Genomic DNA, 19,660 nt, shown 5'->3' with positions numbered 1-19,660 from the left:
CAACACGAAATATATAGGCTGCCTAAAATCAAGGCTCGGTCAAACCTTTTTCTTTTATCTTCTTTTTCTTTTTAAATAATGGTGAGGTCAAAAATCAGTCAACTTGTTCGTTTTTCTTTGCCTGAAAACTCTTCATGTTTTCAAGTAAAGAGGGGCATGTTGTGAACAACTAATTTTTGACCACACCCAAATTCTATACTATTTTAATGTAAATATTTTCTCTATGTCTAATGTGTGTGTGTGTGTGTATATATATATATATATAGAGAGAGAGAGAGAACATATTTTATTTCTATTTATAAAGAGAAAAATAAAAATTTACAAAAAATATATATGATTTCTTTTAATTAGAATTTTAATAAGTAAACTATGTATTTTTCTTAGTATTATTTAAATTATATGTAGATAGTTAGATTTCTTATATTTTTCTTAGTCTAAAGTTAGTTGGTTAATAATTTTATGTTAATATTTTAATTGAATTTTACTTCTAAAAGAAAACATACAAAAAAAATATAGTGGAATTCTCGTAAGTTTTTTCCAAAAATAATTAGTAGTAAACTTTATCATTAAAACAAAGTCACATATTCCATGACTCTTACCAAAAAAAAAAAAAAAAAAAAGAAGATAGAAAATAGTAACAACCCCCTAACTTTCCCATTCCCTCACGTCTCCTCTCCCCACATATCCTAACTCTCTCACGTCTTTTCCTCCACTTCCCCCACTCATCTCATCACTTCCTTACATCAGTTATACATACACATCTATATATAATTAAGACACACGAAGGAAAAAAAAAAAGCAGAACGAAGACGACGAACAGATCTGAAATAAGAGGTCAAAAATGCAGCTCAATCCTCTTCTTCCTCTAAGAACAAGCATGAAAAATTCCAGCAATTCAACCAACAAAACGACCCCAAAAAACCTCCTAACCAGCTCTAAAAATCAGTTCAAATTCACCCAAAAATAATACCAAAATCACCCCGAAATATCTGTAATTCCGCTACTGCTTCAGCTGTACAACCACCAGCAAAAATAGCCTCCAAAACACCTGAAACCCCATGAAAACAGCCCAAAAATACAGTATAAAACAGCCATAAACCAGTCATGATATGCCTTCCAAAAGCACACTTGCACCGTCCATCCTCGATTTCTTTGAGTCGAGTTGCGCGGCAGTAATTCAGTTCGATATCGTTGGTCTTGTTCGCGGTCTCGCTTTCAGTTTGATATTCGCTATTGTGTTAGTTGGTTCGCTCGTGAAGTTTCATCAATAAAATTGACTAAGAAGCTTCATTGAGGTTAATCTTATTTCCTTCTATATTTTTTTTAAGGAGATATTCTATTCCTATTTGTTTTGCTTTACTGCCTTCTCATTTAATTTTAGATAAGTTTAGTTAGTGCCAATATTTTGCTTCTTGTTTCTATTTGTTTTGTTTAATGCCTTATTATTTGATTTAGGTAGCTTAGTTGGTAGTATTTTGCTTCTTATTTAATTTTGTTTGTGGTCACATGTTAGAAATTTAGTTTCACTGTTATGCATTTATTTTTGTTTTTTTAAATGAACAACTAAGGAAAACAAGTTTAAAATAGTTGAGATTAGAGATATTTAGTAAAGAGAATGAGGTTTGGACTTAATTTTACCGAGATTTATGGCTAGTAAAGATTCTGATCGTTTGGTTTAAGTGGAAAGTCAATTTGTTTTTAAGCTTAAAATATTTTTCATGCCTTATTCTTCTAATTCATAAGCTTTATATGTAGATTATGGGGTTGGAACATTAACTCATATTTTTGGCATCTTTTCCAATAAATTCATGTCAATTAATTCACATCACCTCTCCCACAATAATTTTCCATAACTTAGCCTCACAATAATTTCAAATCTAAAAAAAACAAAAATAATTTATGAACATCGTAGAATGCTTTAGGCGTGTTCTAATCTCTTATCGTGATTGTGTGCATGTTCGCGTGACATAATGATGATTTTTAAAATAATTCCAGGTACGCGTTCGCGCGACATTGGCCGAACAATCTTAATAATTAATAAAACGCGATAAATTCTGTACACACATACATGTGACATAATTTTAACGCCCCAAATAAAGCGAATACACATACGCGTGACTCACTTCAAGATAATTCTGTAATCGCAAATAATCAAGTAATTAAAAACGGTAAAAGGTAAAAATGTACATCGGTTCTAATATAAGTAATTAGACAATTTAATTAATCCAGGCATATAATTGTAAAGCTACCGTGCTAAAACCATAAAATCCTGGAGTGCATTACACCTTCTCCCGGGTTAACGGAATTCCTTACTCGGTCTTCTGTGTTCGCGGACCATAAATAGAGTCAATTTCCTCGATTTGGGATTTAAAATAAATCGGTGACTTGGGACACCATAAGTTTTCCCAAGTGGTGGCTCTGAAATTAAATAAATAATTTTATTTCGATTAATGTCACCTAAAGTGGAAAAATTCTCTTATATCCCTCTATCCCTTGGTAAAAAGGAGGTGTGACATGCACGAGCTTGTCTTATGGGGGTATGATACTAGTTGTGCCGAATACCTCACAAGCTAGGGGAGGAGCGAAGACTCCCATCGCCCATACACCGGAGCAGCTAGCTCAAGGTTATTAGAATCCAGGTATGTTACCGGTTTAACCCGTTATTGTTGCTTAGGCTGAGGTTGATCCATCTATGACTAAGGAGGAGTAGAAAAGGTTGGAGCGATTTAAGAGGCTTCATCCTCCCGAGTTAGGTGGAGGAGAGTTAGAGGATGCTTAGAGTTTTCTGGATTGGTGTCATCAAGATCTTCGCACAATGGGTATTATAGACACTAGTGGAATCTTCTTTGCTACTTTTTATCTTACATGGGTAGCCTACAGATAGTGGCAGACCTATGAGTAAGGTAGGCCAACTTGCGTGGCAACAATTACATGACATGAATTCTCAGTTCTCTTTTTAGATATGTTTGTCCAACAGACTCGCGGAGAGGAGTTGCGTAGGCAGTTTGAGGAGCTGAGCTAGGGAGATATAACTGTGACCCAATACGAGATGAGATTCGCATATTTGGCACGTCATGCATTATGGTTGGTTCCTACTGAGAGGGGGAATATCGGTAGGTTCATTAATGGCCTCGACTATATTCTACATTATAGTTTGGCTCGTGGCCAAGACGGATGCTAGGTTTGACTAGGTGGTTGAGATTTATAGCTTATTAGAGCATATTCGCATGCTTAAGAAAGAGGAGTGGGATGCCAAAAGGCCCCTGTGGTTTGGGTGGTTTTGGTGGTACCTCGTTCGGAGGTCAGTCACATTACAACGGAGGTTATCCTTTTAGTTCCGCTTAGGCAGCTCATCAGATTCCTTGTGGTTCATCAGTTAGCCACGGTTCATACATTGCTCACCTAATTCAGTCATCATTCAGTGCGTTGCCGACATAGAGTTCTTACCGTGCTCGATCTACTCAGGGTTTCGTAGACAACTATTCGGGTTAATAGGGTCAGAAGCTTCATTATAGGAATAATTGTCTTAAGTGTAGACACTTGAGTCATCTCAAAAGGGATTGCCCTAGACTTTTGAGTAGAGTCCCATAGTAGAACTTGCAACCTATGATTTTAGCACCAGTATCTATACCACCCGCACAACCAGCTAAGGTGGGGCTCAGTCAGTTCGAGGTCACCGTAGAGGGAGAGGTCAATCAGGTAGTGGTCAGGCTCATTACTATGCATTTCCCACCAAGCTAGAGTGACAGCTTAAATGAGTCCACCAAACTATGGAGTACCTGGTCCCGTATGAAACTGATACGTAGAATGCAGTAAAGACTGAATGTAAAGGAGGCAAGAGATTTTCTACGTGGAAAAATTCCACACAAGGGGATTAAAAAATCATGACCTACTCTTGTAGGCTTTTAACTCAACTAACTTGTAATATACCTATTACAAGCCACTTTGAAATACTTCTGATTGCAAAGACTTCAAACTAACTTGTGATGCAACCACCACAAGTCACTCTCTAACTCTCCTAGTTACAGAGGATTTAACTTATGACTATTCCTAGTCACAACATAAACTCTAAAGTTTACGAATTTGGTTTGTTCCTAAAACAACACTTCTAAGAAAGCAAACTAGGAATTACAATATAGAGCAATTAACAAATTACAACTCAACTATGGATATACATAAGACTCGTTTAGAAACTGATCTTTAGTGGAGTTATCTTCTTGTTCTTAACACACCAGTGACTTCAATGCCGGATGAATGCTTCTTCTTCTTGAGAGAATATCACTGAATGCACAAGTGATGGTGTGTCTTGCACCAGGTTGTTTTATCACAAAAGATATCACAATGGATAGTGATGTCAACTCGTGGTGTACTTTTTCCCAGTGAGAAGTGACTACTGCACTGTCTGCACAACCACTTCTAGGTAGTTGCATTCCAGTTGGATAGTGGACTTTGTACTTCTGTCAGGACACAACAACGGACCAAGTCCTGGTTGTGTTCCTCTTCTGTAACAATTGCCAAACTGTCACTTTATTCTGCTACGTTCCAGCTGTACACTTGACCTATACTTCTGTCAGAGAATCTAAGAGAGAAGGTCCCTATTGTGTTTCTCTTTATATTGAATGTGTACAGTCACTGACTTGTGCTTTTGTTGGAGAACCCTAAAGGACCAACACATCAGGTCCCTGTTCTGTTCCTTTCTGTGGTCATTGATCCATTCGCTGAATTTCTGACTTCGAGCATTTCACATGAGATGTGTACCCTATGGGACAAGGTTCTCTATCTGGTTCTTCATAACAAGTTTGTTAAATCATCAAAACATAAAAAACATCCCATCAATTTCCCCCTTTTTGATGATGACAAACTGAGACATGAAAAGCATTTGTTTAGATCAAAATTAACAATTAACCAGATGAGATGTCAGCAGTTCCCCCTTAATCTTAGATCTCCCTCCTTGTGAGTTTCAGTTCCTTGTGAGTTTTAGTTCCTCTCAACCTCCCGCTTTTCTATATCCCCTTTTGGCATCATGAAAAAGAACAAATATGTAGAAGAGCACAAGCATGTAATAAGCATAAAGAAGTCTAACACAGTTAGCTCATGCCACATATGTGCACACAACATGATAGAAAAGAGAAGTTAGAGGAGCACAATATTGTACGTGCAGGAAAAGGGAGATGTTTTATTAATGTTTACTTTAGACTGAGCAATACAGAAGCAGTAATGGTTAAGTTCAACATGCCATTCACAAAAACAAGTAAACACAAGTAAAATAGCAGCCACAGGAAGTTGGAGCAAAAATAGCTAGACACTAGGGAGGATCCTAGGGAACACTAAGGGAAGAAGGCTTGGAGGAAGAGACAACAATGGTTTTGAGAACCAAGTTCAATCTAGCATTCGCAACCAGTTGTTCTTCAAGTAGTTGAGCCCGAAGTCTCTCATTTTCTTTTCTCAGTCGGGCAACCTCCTCATGTACAGAATCAGGTCCCTTAGCTGCTTGGCTAGGCTGAGTCTCTAGAATGACATTTTGAGCCCTCAGCCTTCATATTTCCTCAGAGGCTACATATTGGGCGTTTATCAGCTGAGAAATGGTCGAGATGCTTCCACTAAATTTTTCTATACATTCATATTCTTCTTAGAGAAGGTTTTCTTGCGTGTCCCCACTCTGGGATTTCCCAAGGGAACCTTATAGAATCTGAACACCTGAGTGAGGAGAAAGCCATAAGGTAACCCATGATTGCCACCTTTAAAATTTTCCACCTTCTGCATATGATATATCATGATTGTTGGAAAATTAATTGGTATAAACTCATCAAGTGCTTCCATTAGGACCAAATCTGACTTTGTAGCAATGGAAAGTCTCTCAGAGCGGGGTAAGAGTACTTTATTAACCAGTTCAAAGAGAAGCTAGTACTCAGGAAGCAATACCTTCTTATGGACCTGTTCCCCCTATTGAATAGCTTGCTCTTTCATGATGGCTCTTCGAAAGTTTATTCCACAGACATCTTAACTAAGGACACACCTTCACATGGAATTTTGAGAATTTTTTCCAATGTTGAAGAGTCGAGTACGATATCCACTCCATTTACAAGTGCATAGATGTGATCCCCCTAAACAGTAAAGAGAGATGAGTAGGAGGTTTGCACTGCATCTTCGTACACCAGAGGCATGCTCCCTTCAAACAGGTGTTCCCATTGTTGAAATTCCACAATCTTCAGAATCTGTCTCATGCCTGCCATTTCCGAAATTGCAGGATCAAATGTTCGACCATATAACACTTTTTGACTTCTTAATCTTTGTTGCCACTGAACACCATCACAGGTCAAGGACTTTGATGAACCAGGTTCCTTAACGGTTTCCCTTTCCTGGTTTCTGGTCCCTTTGGCAGACTTTTCTTTCCATCTTGCTGCCCCCACAGTATTATCCTCAGACATGCCTCAGTTTTACTCCGTTTAGACTTGCTGATGTGCTTCCCAGATGACCCTTTCTGTTCCTCAATAGTTTCCTTAATCGACATAGACTGTTGCACAAACGAACTAGGTTCCGTAGAAGCATCTTTGTCTATCTGGTTTACTGACACACTCTTGATTCATTTTCCTGTTTTTCCTTGTTTTGACACTTCTCTTACTTTTCTGCAATGAGGATTCAAAATTCTCTTGCTGTAGTGACCTGGTGATGGGTGATTTTGAGGAAGACTCCAAGAGCTTGGAATGAACATGAGGTGCATAAGTGAGTTTGCATGGAAGTGAATCAGGTTCATCAGAAGGCTTTTCTAAAAGTATCTCATGAGCCAAGGACTCGAGGAGTGGTGTGGTTCTTACATCTCCTAGGAATGGTAAGTCTTCCCCTTGATAATCTGAATAGAGATAAGATCCTTCATTCATCATACTCTTAGCAGATATGGCCATAATGTTATGAGCAGCTTCCTTTTCGGGTGACTCCTTGAGAGTCACTGAGTCCAACATGGAGGTGTTCAGGTATTGGTCAGGATCATCCTCAGGGGCTTCTGATACTCGTGGAGTAAGACCTCCTGTGTGATCCTTGATGAGATTGTAGGATTTACTAGACATAGGATTCTCAAAATAATGGTAAGCAAGGTTTAACAGAAATGGAAAAACTGTAGGGGTGGAGGAGGAGCCAGAACTGTATAAAGTGGTAGAAGGCGTGAAATAATGATGCTCTGGAAATGATTTCAAGGATGATGAAGAAGTGGGAATAGTGTTAATGGCAGGGGAATGAGAAGATTGTTCGATCTCCATTAGATGGGTACTTAGTAGACGAGTAGAGAGAGAAAGGAATAGTTGGGAAGAGGATTCTAGCTATACACAGGGGATGAAGGTTCATGACTTGCCGTGATAGAGAGAGGAAGTTTTTTATTGGAAGAAGAACTAATGATGAGTGGGGAGCGAAACAGGTTCTGAATAGTTCTGAAAACAGCGATGGATTTGTGGGAAAGTGTTACCGTGCAGAGGGGATGAAAGGATTTGACGGACAAGACATGACACACAGGCGTTAAAAAGTTGGATGATGTGGCAGCTGAATTACAAAATATTTCTATATTCTTTTGTTTATAAAAGGCATGCAAAATTAAGCACATTACTATTAACCTCAGATACGAGAACCTAATGCCAAAGCAATCATTTGAACAAGGTTTTAGCAGCTCCCCCCTTGCAGTTCATAACTGTACCTTTAGCTTCTATGATCGTCATGCGTGTTTACCTACAACGGTATTGATGTGAGTCAGGCTTGTTCAGAAAACACTTTAGCTATCTTTACCTGAGGGTGTCTTACACAGCCAACAGATGGAGAATCAGGTTCTTCATTAGATTCTTGTGACCTCGTTTTCACCTCGATTTATCTGAAATATTCTCTACTTGAGGCTTTGATGCAGATATCTGGAATTTGGTCTCCTTTTTTTTTGCAATGCTTTCCACCAATCAATCCCTCCTTCATATTGACCCTCAGAAGAGAATCTCATTCTTCAATATGTTTGCAATTTCTCTCTAGTTGTTGATGAGGTCATTTCATCTTGCTTCCTTGTCTCCCAGAGGATAAGGCATGATTTATGACAGGTGCACTTAGTTTCCCAATTTGAGATAGAAGTTGGTTGAAGAGAGACATATGGAGGTTAATTTGATTTCCTCACACTTTGTGTTCTGCTGCTTTATATAGTGCCATAAGCTGCATCTTTACTTCTTCCTTCAGCTTCAGTGGTGGCACATGACGTACCATGTTTTTTGTGAGACATGGAATATGATGTTGCGTTGTCTCTCGCCAATCTCCTTTCATCTTGCTCACTCTATCACCCTCCTGATTTGAAGCCTCAGATATTTCCTAGAGGCAGGATTAGTTCATCATACTAACCCTCATGGTTTCTTTCTTTGCAAGGGAAAGTGTTTTGTTGAATACCCCATGAGCATTTACTACCATTTTGTGCTTCCTTTGTTGGAGACCCTGTGGCCTTGTTTTGTGGATTGTACTCTAGAAGAATTCCTTAGCTCATCTTTTTGCATTGATCTTCCCAAGACGATCCTTCATGTTGTCAAAAACAAGGCATTTTCTTCCAATTTGACAGCTCCTGGTGAGTTTTGATTTTAGGAGGAACCTGGTTCGACACATGTTCTCAAGGTAGAGAGCAGTATTCATTCCTTTTGCCCAGATTTTTTTTTGATTCCATAGGTCGATGAGCACTATTCATGCATCACTTTCCAGTTCCGTCTTTTCCTACTCGAGTGCCAAAGGAACCTTTCTCCCTTTTTATTCATTGAGAATGTACCCTTTACTTTCTTGTCAAGGATACATTCCTTTCCTGCAGGGCTTTCAGTGAGAATCATTTCAAGATATTTTTCAGCTGTGTACTTTAGGCATCCACTATCCATAGTCCATCGCAGTCTTCTTCCTCTCACTGCTCCCTGCACATACACATCAAAGGTTAGATTTAGGAACCCAAACTAGTTTGGGTCCTTTGTTACTATAAAAGGGATGAATGAGGGGTTTCTTGGTCCACGCAGGCAGCATCCGCTTTTTGCGGGTGGTACCTGGTCCTTTGCTAGTAGTCACTCTATCAGTAAATTCTTTGTTCTTCTGAGCATACTGAACCCTGGCCTGTTAATTTTCTTTAAAATGCCCATTGTTTCCGCAGTGGGTACATAGCCAGTTATCAGGTATAGTGACATACTTGATGTGTGGGTTGTAGGGACTTTTCACCCTTTGGAACCCGATGCCCTGCTTGATCCCACTATTGTTGAGATACATGGCAGTGACTGCTTCTGAGGACCAGGTCCATTTCAATGATTTCTCAAGATTATTTCTTACTTTCTCCAACTCAGCTTGGAGTTGCTGATTCCTCTCGAGTTCACTGCAGAGACTATTTTTTTACAGCGGTTAACACCTTTTCAAGCAAGACGTGCAACTCACTGGCTACTTCCTTCCCTTTCCCAAGACTTACATTCCTATATTCTCTATTGAGTCCCTCAATGGTTTCCTCAAGATCAGCGCATATCACTAGAAGGTCATCTCTTTCCTCTTCAGTGGAGGCAATTTTTTCTTCTAAGGAGTGTTTCTCATTGCTAAGACCTTCTATTGTTTCTTTTAGATCAACAACTACTACCATCGTATCGTCTCGCTCATTCTCCACACTGGTTATTTTTTCATTCAGTGCCTCCTTTTCTAGTTCAAGATTAGCTATGGTTTCATTTAAGTCCACTACACAGACCACTAGATCATCTCTAGATTGTTCGGCCTCCCCTAGTTCTACAGTTAAGATCTCCTTATCATCTACAAGACTATAATAAGCATCAATTAGGACATTTGATAAAGACCTTAGTTTCTTAGAGGAATAGGATTTCAGATTTCTCTGAACATCCCTGAAGTTTACCTCATCGTCTTCATTTTCTTCATCATCATCCTCTAACTGAGCCATCAGTGCGAATAGTGAATCGTACTTCGTTGCTTCAGTTTCCACTGGCATCATGGAACTGTTTTCTGCATTTGATTCCCTTTCGAATTCACTTAAGAAGTCTCCCCAAGAAGCAAGAGCCTGCTTAACGATATTGTCTGCAGCACTTTTTTGATTGAATCTTTTCTCTGGAACCAGGTTCCTTTTTCCTGCATTATCAGGATTTTGCTTGTAATGTTCCTGTTTCACGAGTTGGCAGTCTTTGATAAAATGCCCTGGCTTTCCACATCCATGACAGAGATCATTGTTCCTTGTTTTACTTGAACTGCCCCACTTTGGTATGCCACCATTTCTTCGAACTATTTTTTGAACTCTCTTAGTAAGATAGGTCATGTCACTATCTTCATCACTTGAATCACTCCTTTCATCCTTAAGCACCAGGTTCTTTTCCTTCTTAGGCTCTCTTCTTTCACTGTCTTTCTTTCTTTTCATCTCGTATGTTTTCAGATTACCAATCAACTCATCCATGGTCAGAGTTTGTAGATCTTGAGCTTCTGTGATGGCATTTACCTTACTTTCCCAAGACCCATGTAGACCACTAAGAATTTTCCTTACAAGCTTGTTTCTGGGAATGACATCTCCAAGAGAGTGAAGCTCATTTATGATGGAGGTGAATCTAGTGTGCATATCTTGTATGGACTCATCATCCTTCATTCTGAAGAACTCGTATTCAGTGGTGAGCATGTCGATCTTGGATTGTTTGACTTGAGTGGTTCCTTCGTGTGCAGTTTGTAAGGCTTCCCATATTTTTTTGGCAGTATCACAGGCTGATACTCTATTGTACTCATCAGGTTCTATGCCACACATCAAGATTTTCTTGGCACCAAAGGTCCTGTTTCTTCAAGTTTCTTCATAGGAACATGTGGAACATCACAAATGATGTCCCACAGTTCTGAATCTTCAGCCATTATGAAATCATGCATCCGAGTCTTCCACCATCTGTAGTATTGACCATTGAATCTGGGAGGTCTGTAGGTTAATTGTCCTTCATCAAAGCTTGGTGGAGCAGCCATTTAGGATCTTTCCTAGGTGTTAGCCTGATAGGAGGAACCTGTTTTGATACCAATTGATAGCTTAAATGAGTCCACCAAACTATGAAGTACCTGGTCCCGTATGAGACTGATACATAGAATGAAGTAAAGACTGAATGTAAAGGAGGCAAGAGATTTTCTACATGGAAAAATACCACACAAGGGGATCCAAAAAATCACGACCTACTCTTGTAGGCTTTTAACACAGCTAACTTGTAATCTACCTATTACAAGCCACTTTGCAATACTTCCGATTGAAAGACTTCAAACTAACTTGTGATGCAGCCACCACAAGCCACTCTCTAACTCTCTTAGTTACAGAGGATTTAACTTATGACTATTCCTAGTCACAACGTAAACTCTAAAGTTTACGAATTTGGTTTGTTCCTAAAACAGCGCTTCTAAGAAAGCAAACTAGGAATTACAATGTAGAGCAATTAACAAGATTACAACTCAACTATGGATGTACATAAGACTCGTTTAGAAATTGATCCTTAGTGGAGTTATCTTCTTGTTCTTGACACACCAGTGACTTCAATGCCGGATGAATGCTTCTTTTTCTTGAGAGAATATCACTGAATGCACAAGTGATGGTGTGTCTTGCACCAGGTTGTTTTATCACAAAAAATATCACAATATATAGTGATGTCAACTTGTGGTGTACTTTTTTCCCAGTGAGAAGTGACTGCTGCACTGTCTGCACAACCACTTTTGGGTAGTTGCATTCCAGCTGGATAGTGGACTTTTTACTTCTGTCAGGACACACCAACGGACCAGGTCCTGGTTGTGTTCCTCTTCTGTAACAATTGCCAGATGGTCACTTTCTTCTGCTATGTTCCAACTGTGTACTTGACCTGTACTTTTGTTAGAAAATCTTAGGGAGCAGGTCCTTGTTGTGTTTCTCTTTATATTGAATATGTACAGTCACTGACTTGTGCTTTTTTCGGAGAACCCTAAAAGACCAACGCATCGGGTCCCTGTTCTGTTCCTCCCTGTGGTCATTGATCCATTCGCTAATTTCTGACTTCGAGCATTTCACATGAGATGTGTACCCTGTGGGACAAGGTTCTCTATCTGGTTCTTCATAACACGTTTGTTAAATCATCAAAACATAAGAAGCATCCCATCACAGAGGCAGTTGCTTCCGACACCGTGATCACATGTATTGTTACAGTATGCCACATGGATGCCTCAGTGTTATTTGATCCTGGTTCCACTTACTCTTATTTGTCATCCTATTTTTCTTATTATTTGGAAATGCCTAGTAATTATTTAGATATGCTTGTTCATGTATGTACACTGGTGTATGATTCTATTATGGTAGATCGTGTATATCGGTCGCGTGTGGTCACCATAAGTGATGTTGAGGTGATTTTGGGTATGGATTGGATATCTTCGTACCATGCTATTCTTGATTATCATGCTAAGACCGTGATGTTAGCAATTTTAGGTTTTCCTAGATTGGAGTGGATAGGTTCTCTTTGTCACACTCTCAGTAGAGTGATTTCATATTTGAAGGCTCAACGGATGATTGAGAAAAGGTGTTTGGCGTATTTGGCCTTCGTGAGAGATGTTAGTATTGATACCCCTACTGTTGAGTTAGTACAAGTAGTTATAGAGTTTCCAAATGTATTTCCTGCAGAACTGTTGGGCATGCCATGTGACAGGGATATTGACTTTGGTATTGATTTGGTGTCAGGCACTTAACCCATCTCTATTCCACTGTATCATATGACACTAGTAGAGTTGAAAGAACAGTTACACGAGTTGCTTGATATGGGTTTTATCAAGCCTAGCGTGCTACCTTGGGGGTGCACTAGTACTATTTGTAAAGAAGAAAGTTGGTTCTATGAGGATGTGCATTGACTATAAGCAGTTGAACAAGGTTACTATCAAAAACAAGTACTCAATACCGTGTATTGATGATTTGTTCGATCAACTTTAGAGTGCTAGGGTATTCACTAAGATTGATTTGAGATCGAGTTATCATCAATTAAAGATTCAGGCTTTAAATATTTCGAAGACGGCTTTCAGAACCCGCTATGGTTGTTATGAGTTTCTGGTGATGTCTTTTGGGCTGACCAATGCCCCAACAACATTTTTGCATTTGATGAATAGAGTATTTAAGTCATACCTGGATTCCTCATTATTGTTTTTAATGATGATATATTGGTTTATTCTTGCGGTCGGAAGGATCATAAGCAGCACTTGAGGATCATGCTCCAGACTTTGAAGGAGAAGAAGTTATATGAAATATTCTCCAAGTACAAGTTTTGGTTAGACTCGTTGGCATTCTTAGGCCACATGGTGTCCAATGAGGGGATTAAGGTGGATTCGAGAGGCAGTTAATGTGTGGCCCAGACCGTCTACTGCTATGGAGATCCGGAGTTTCCTTGGGTTGGCTAGGTATTATCACTTTGTGGATGGATTTCATCTATAGAAACACCATAGACTAGATTGACGCATAAGGGTGCCCCATTCGTGCGGTCTGATGAAGTGTGAAGAGAGTTTTCAGAAGCTCAAGACTGCCTTGACTACAACTCTAATTTTGGTTTTGCCTTTAGGATCGGGTTCTTATACAATCCATTGTGATGCTTCATGGATTGGCATTAGATGTATGTTGATGCAAGAGGGTAGAGTTATTATTGCTTATGCGTCGTGTCAGTTGAAGCTCCATGAGAAGAACTACCTAGTGCACAATTTGGAGTTGGTAGTCATTGTTCACGCGCTTAAGATTTGGAGGCATTATCTTTATGGCGTGTGTTGTAAGGTGTTCAAGGATCACAAAAGTCTCCAGCACTTATTCAAGTGAAAGGATTTGAACTTGAGGCAACGGAGGTGGTTAAGAGCATGGTTAAGAGTATGGATTTATCACCTGGAGAAGGCCAATATGATGGCCAATGCTTTGAGTAGGAAGGTTAAGAGTATTGTATTCTTGCTCATATTCAAGTTGGGAAGAAACCATTAGCATTGGATGTTCAACCTTTGGCCAATCGATTTGTGAGGTTGGATATTTTGGAGTCCGACATGGTATTTGCTTGTGTTGTATCACGGTCATCCTTGTTTGAGCGCATTAAAATGTATCAGTATGATGACCCCACTTGCTTATCTTAAAGGGCATGATGAAGTACAGTGATTCTAAGGAGCCTACTATTGGTGATGATGGGGTATTGAAGATACATGGTCGGATCTGTGTTCCAAATGTGGATGGGTTGCTAGAGTTGATTCTTGAGGAGTCCTGTAGTTCGCGGTATTCCATTTATCCGGGGCCAGCAAAGATGTACCATGATTTGAGGAAACACTATCGGTACAGGAGGATTAAGAACGATATTGTCCAGTATATTGCTCGGTGTTTAAATTTTAAGAAGGTGAAGTATGAGCACCAAAGACCAGGTGTTTTGCTTCAGAGGCTTGATATTTCAGAGTGGAAGTGGGAGCGTATCACTATGGATTTTTTAGTTGAGCTTCACGTACCTTGATGAGATCTGATGCAGTATGGGTCATTGTGAACAGACTAACTAAGTTTGCACATTTCATTCCACTCATGACTACCTACTCTTCAGAGAAACTAGCTTGGATTTATATTTGGAAAATTGTTCTCCTTCATGGTGTGCCCATGTCTACTATGGTTGGTTGGTTTGAGCCTGGGGAGGCTAGGTTGTTGGGTATCGATTTGGTTCGTGATGCTTTGGAAAAGGTTAAGTTGATTCAGGAGTGACTTCGTACAACGCAGTCCGGGCAAAAACATTTTGCTGACAGGAAGGCTCGTGATGTGGCATATATGGAGGGGGAGAAGATTCTACTCAGAGTTTCTCCCATGAAGGGTGTGATGAGGTTCGGGAAGAAGGGAAAGTTGAGCCCTAGGTATATTGCTCCTTTTGAGGTGTGTGAGAGACTATGAGAGGTGGCCTACTGACTTTCCTTGCTATGTAGTCTATCGGGAGTTCACTCAATATTTCATGTTTCTATGTTCCGGAGGTATTAAGGGATTAGTCACATGTTTTGGACTTCCACAAAGTGAAGATGGACGAGGATTTAACTTAAGATGTGGAACCGGTGGCCATTTTGGACCGTAGGTTCAAGAAGTTGAGGCTGAAGAATATAGCATCGGTGAAGGTTCATTGGAGAGGTCAGAAGGTCGATGAGGCTAGTTGAGAGGCCAAACAGAAGATGCGAAGTAGATATCCTCACCTTTTTTAGACTATAGATATGATTCTAGGCTCGTTCGAGGACGAGCATTTCTTTAAGATGGAGAGAATATGACGAACCGACTGGTCATTTTGAGTATTTTAGCCCCGATTTTCCTATTTGATGATTTACAAATGTATTGTATTTTTATGGCAATGTGATTTGCCAAGTGGTTGATTTGGTTTCGGGGAATTTCGGCTTGAGTTGGGACACTTAGTCCCTTGGTTGACGTCTTAAGTTGTAAAAGTTGTTCGAAATATGCCATTTGTGTAGGCGATTCTGGAAAGGTGTTTTTATAGTTCCAATAGCTTTCGTACGATAATTCTGGACTTAAGCATATGTCTGAATTTGGTTTTGGAGGTTCCTAGATTGTTTTGGCTTGATTGGCGAAAACTGGAAAGTGGAAGGTTTAGAAGGTTGATAGGTTTGACCGAGGGTTGACTTTGATTTTATTGGGATCGGATTGAGATTCAGAGAGTTGCAATAGGTCCATAGTGTCAACTACAACTTGCATGCAAACTAGTAGGTCATTCTGATTTATTTAGACATGTTCGACGTAAGTATTAAATTTGGAAATTTGGATTAGTTTCTTAGGCTTGAATTGAGGTGTGATTCGTAGTTTTGATGTTGTTTTGTGTTATTTGAGGCCTCGAGTAAGTTCGTGTTATATTTTGGGATCAGTTGGTATGTTTGGACGAGCTGACTTAGTCAGTTGATCAATAATCACCCAAATGGCGTCATGTTGCCTCGCAGTCTTCAGCAATCCAGCTCGAGGGACTCGGGTGGGTTTTAGACCACCGGAGGGTGGTTGAACTTGGCTAAAGGTCAGCAGGTCTGGTGCAATCGCACCTGCACTTAGGGGTGCGTAGATGCGATGGTGCATCTACGGAATTGTTGAGCGCAGATGCAAAGGAAGAGGCTGGGAGCTGGGTCTACAGATGCAGAAGATGAAGCACAAATTTGAAGGCGCATTTGCGATGCTGGAGGCGTAGAAGTGCGACCATTGATGTGGCTGGGTGACCACAGAAGTGGAATGTTAGGAGCCAAATGAGGATCGCAGGTGCGGTCATTTTACTGCATAAAAGTGGAACTGCAGATGCAGTTAAGTATCCGCATATTCAAAACTGTTAGACATGATTTTATATCGAAGGGTTTGGCTATTTTCTTATTTTTATAGTTGTGGAGCTCGGTTGGAGGCAATTTTTGGAGGTCTTTTTGTTTATCGTAAAAATGGTAACAACAATTAAATTTATAAATGGGACTCTAAAAATACATGATCTATTTTATGCTAGCTGTTAGAGCAATTGATGCTAAGCATATAAAATTTAATAACGAAGTATGAGCCTAAATGGGGTAGTAATCAAACCGAGGGGCTTGCTACTCGGGCTTCGGATTGATCGATGAAAGGCCTCGAGGTCGATACCCGGCTCGAGCTCGAGCTATCGTGGGTAACCAGAAAGGGGATAACAGTTAAGATATAATTAAAGAAGACTCTTTATGGCCAATATCAAGCAATAAATGAAGAACAAGTATGAAAGCAATAAATGGGAAGAGTAGCCTCGAGCGAGTAAGTTACAGAGAAAAGAGAGAGAGAGAGAGAGAGTTATTATTGATCTTGTGTAGAGTAGTTGGAACAACAACAGCTGAGAGTTACAAAGTGATGGGGATCCCCCTTATATAGGAAGGGAATCTCGTTATAGTACAAAATGCATTAACTGTAAAGGCATGGAGACGGGACGGCTGGACGCGACACCTTGGGACAGGCACCGGATAGGTCAGCTCTGTCAGGTTTAGCTGTGTGCCTTGGGAATTCCCCTCTCGCATACTATAGCCGTTAGCACGTAATGCCCTCTAGGGTAGGTACATGACCACCCCCAGGGTGGGTCTTAACCTTGGTTTCGAGCCTCGAGGAGCATGACCGCGAGACAACCTAATGACGGGGAAATCGGACCCCCGGATTCACCGTATACAGATAGTGTCCGCGTTTCTTAGCGTGAAAGTGGTAAGAAACGATAAGAAACGATCCTGAACTTCTGCCTCCTTTGATGTTCTTACAATCGATGACGGCTATGAGGTGCCAAGATGCAATACGCACGCTGTTCCTGCAGGTTTCCGCATTGACTGCGGCGGTTGGCTGCCTTTTGGCTTCCTTCAATGTGCACACGGTGCTTTTATTAATACTTTCCTCTTTCTTTCTATACCCCATCTTGTGCCAAAAAATCCCTAATAAGGTTTGTTCTTCCTTCATTCTTGTTCTCTTTCAGGAACGTACCTTTTTTTCTTCCTTCAGAATTCCCCATGGATGGCAAAAATTTCCACTTCTGCTTCCCAGGAGGTCGCGAGTTCATCCTCTTCACTTTTCTCTCAAGGCGAAGTGGCTACTCCCCTTGTGTTGAGGAATGCGTCCCAGGATCCTTTGCGATAACCTCCGATTTCAAGGTCGAGAGACCTTCCTCAAAGCCAGGGCGTCACGAGCCTGTAACTCGGTATATCAACTCGATAACGGACATCAGGAGAGTGAGGGCTGACTGTCGCTGGGGGATACCGTGCTTGTAGAGATTCCAGCTCGGGAGGAAGATGTTACGGCTCATAAAGCCAACTTTTTAAGTGTATACACCTACCCGTTTACCTTAGGGCCGGTGAAACTATCCTTGCCCCCGATCAACCCTATGATTCTCGACTTCTGTCGGGGTTATCAAGTGACTCTAGGCCAAATTCATCCTTTGTTCTGGCGCGTGGTTTATATGATCAGGCATTACTCAAACATGATAGAGGAGATGCCCTTCACCCTCAACCATCTGATCCGGATGTATAGTCCCCGTCTTCTCCGTGGGGGCTTAACCAAGCTTCGCTGCCGAGCCCAGGGATGGGTAGGCCGATTCGTCCGATTGAGGACGTCTATCTTGATTCCAGTGGAAAAGATGTCGTTCCCTGAGAAGTGGACGTTGGGCGTAAGTAAACATTTTGTCTTTGCTTCTTTTTGGCGATATTTCTTGAAGCATCTAACCCTTCTTTTCTTTCCTTTTCAGCCATAGCGATCTACCCTGGTGCGGTGTCGGATCTCCAGGGTTGGGTTGGCCGCTTATACTCGATTTGCCTATATACCGAACGAGTGTGGAGAGATTTATCCCAAGCTCGGTGGGAAGCCAAAGACCATGGTGAGCCCCGAGCCTTGTTGCATCCTCATACTTTGACGTAGATCGCTGTTAGTAGTGTTATTCATCCTTTGTATTTAACCTCTACATTTATATAGGTTTGGGGGAAATCCCTTTAACGAAGGAGGCACCACCCATTGGAGGGGACGCCCTGGTGCTTGGCTAGAAGAAGAAAAGGCAGTGGAGTCTGCCGGTTGGGCCTCTGGAGCTCAAGAGGGTTAAGGCGAAAGATTCCAAGGTTGTCCCAGTAGTTCTAACCTCTGAGATGACGGAAACCCCTTGAGCTGAAGGTGAGAGAGAAAGTAGCTTCTCAACGGCCCCCGAAGAGCGTATAGACTCGTCCGACCCTCGGGCCGTGGGGATGGATGCTCTTGAACCAGAGTCTGATACCGCTGTGGCCCAGCTTTATGGTGGTGAGTCAATAGATGGAGTATCGAGCACTACCCCTGAGTTGGCAGGTGGATAGAATTCTTCCCGAGCCGGGACGCCCTTGGTAGGCAGTTCGGAGGGGCCTGGATATAGGGTCCAGGGTAAACAAGGGACGGAGATTTTGGCTGATCCTGTTAACCCTTTGGTTTTTGTTGATTTTCCTCGGGGAGAGATCCTACCGTCTCACGAAGTGCAAGACGTTCCGCATGAAGAGCCTTCTGAAGCAGGAGAACTAGTCAAAGGCGGAGATGCACTCAAAAGGTTTCTGACCATTCACAAGGGAGGTACCGAGTTTGATGCTTAATTTATTTTAGGTGAGATGGGCAGACATTGTGAGCGTGTAATTTTTGCTAACCTTGTCCGCCGCTCTGGGCTGTTCCGATCTTCATTTTTCTAACTTGTCTTTTTACGTGGCTTCAGGCTAAAGTGCTTTATAACCGGGCTTTCACCCAGTATTAGGATGAGGTGAGCCACCACGAGCGCGAGAAAGCCTATCTTACCTAGCAAGTTACTCATCCCCTTACTATTATTCGAGCCCTTGTGAGATTCCGTCACTTTTAACTTCTCAAACCTAATTTGTGTAGTTTGAGAAGGAGAACGCCCTGCTGAGAGGGGAGCTTCAGGTCAAAGATGCTGAAATTTCAGAGCTTAGTCGATACGTAAATGAAGTGGCTTCCGAGAGGGACAGCCTCTATGGGAAGGTAACCTTGACCTAGCGTCATCTCCAGGATGTGAAGGAGGATAATGATAAGTACAAGGGTCTCCATTCCAAACTGGTGGTTGCATTATTTCGGATCAAACCCGAGGCTGAGGCGCTTGTATCCTCGCACGGAGGGGGGAGCTATTGTCGTAGATTCTTGCATTGAGAAGGCGTTTGAGGGGGCTAGCCTGACTTTACCTCTAGC

At 41.1% G+C, this 19,660-nt stretch overlaps 1 long non-coding RNA gene across 1 annotated transcript in view; it reads left to right on the top strand.

Annotated features, from left to right (window-relative positions):
• Positions 1 to 675: 675 nt before the first annotated feature.
• Positions 676 to 19,660, top strand: part of LOC138872478 (uncharacterized) — a 38,780-nt gene continuing 19,795 nt past the window's right edge. The window contains exon 1 of the long non-coding RNA XR_011400859.1: positions 676 to 1,295. This is a non-coding gene — a long non-coding RNA (uncharacterized lncRNA). The remainder of the gene's footprint in view (positions 1,296 to 19,660) is intronic.

The sequence above is a fragment of the Nicotiana sylvestris genome, chromosome 7 (genome assembly GCF_000393655.2).
Source record: "Nicotiana sylvestris chromosome 7, ASM39365v2, whole genome shotgun sequence".
Classification (NCBI taxonomy): Eukaryota; Viridiplantae; Streptophyta; class Magnoliopsida; order Solanales; family Solanaceae; genus Nicotiana; species Nicotiana sylvestris.
Note: the sequence above shows the minus strand (reverse complement) of the source record. Positions and strands in the feature narration are given on the sequence as shown.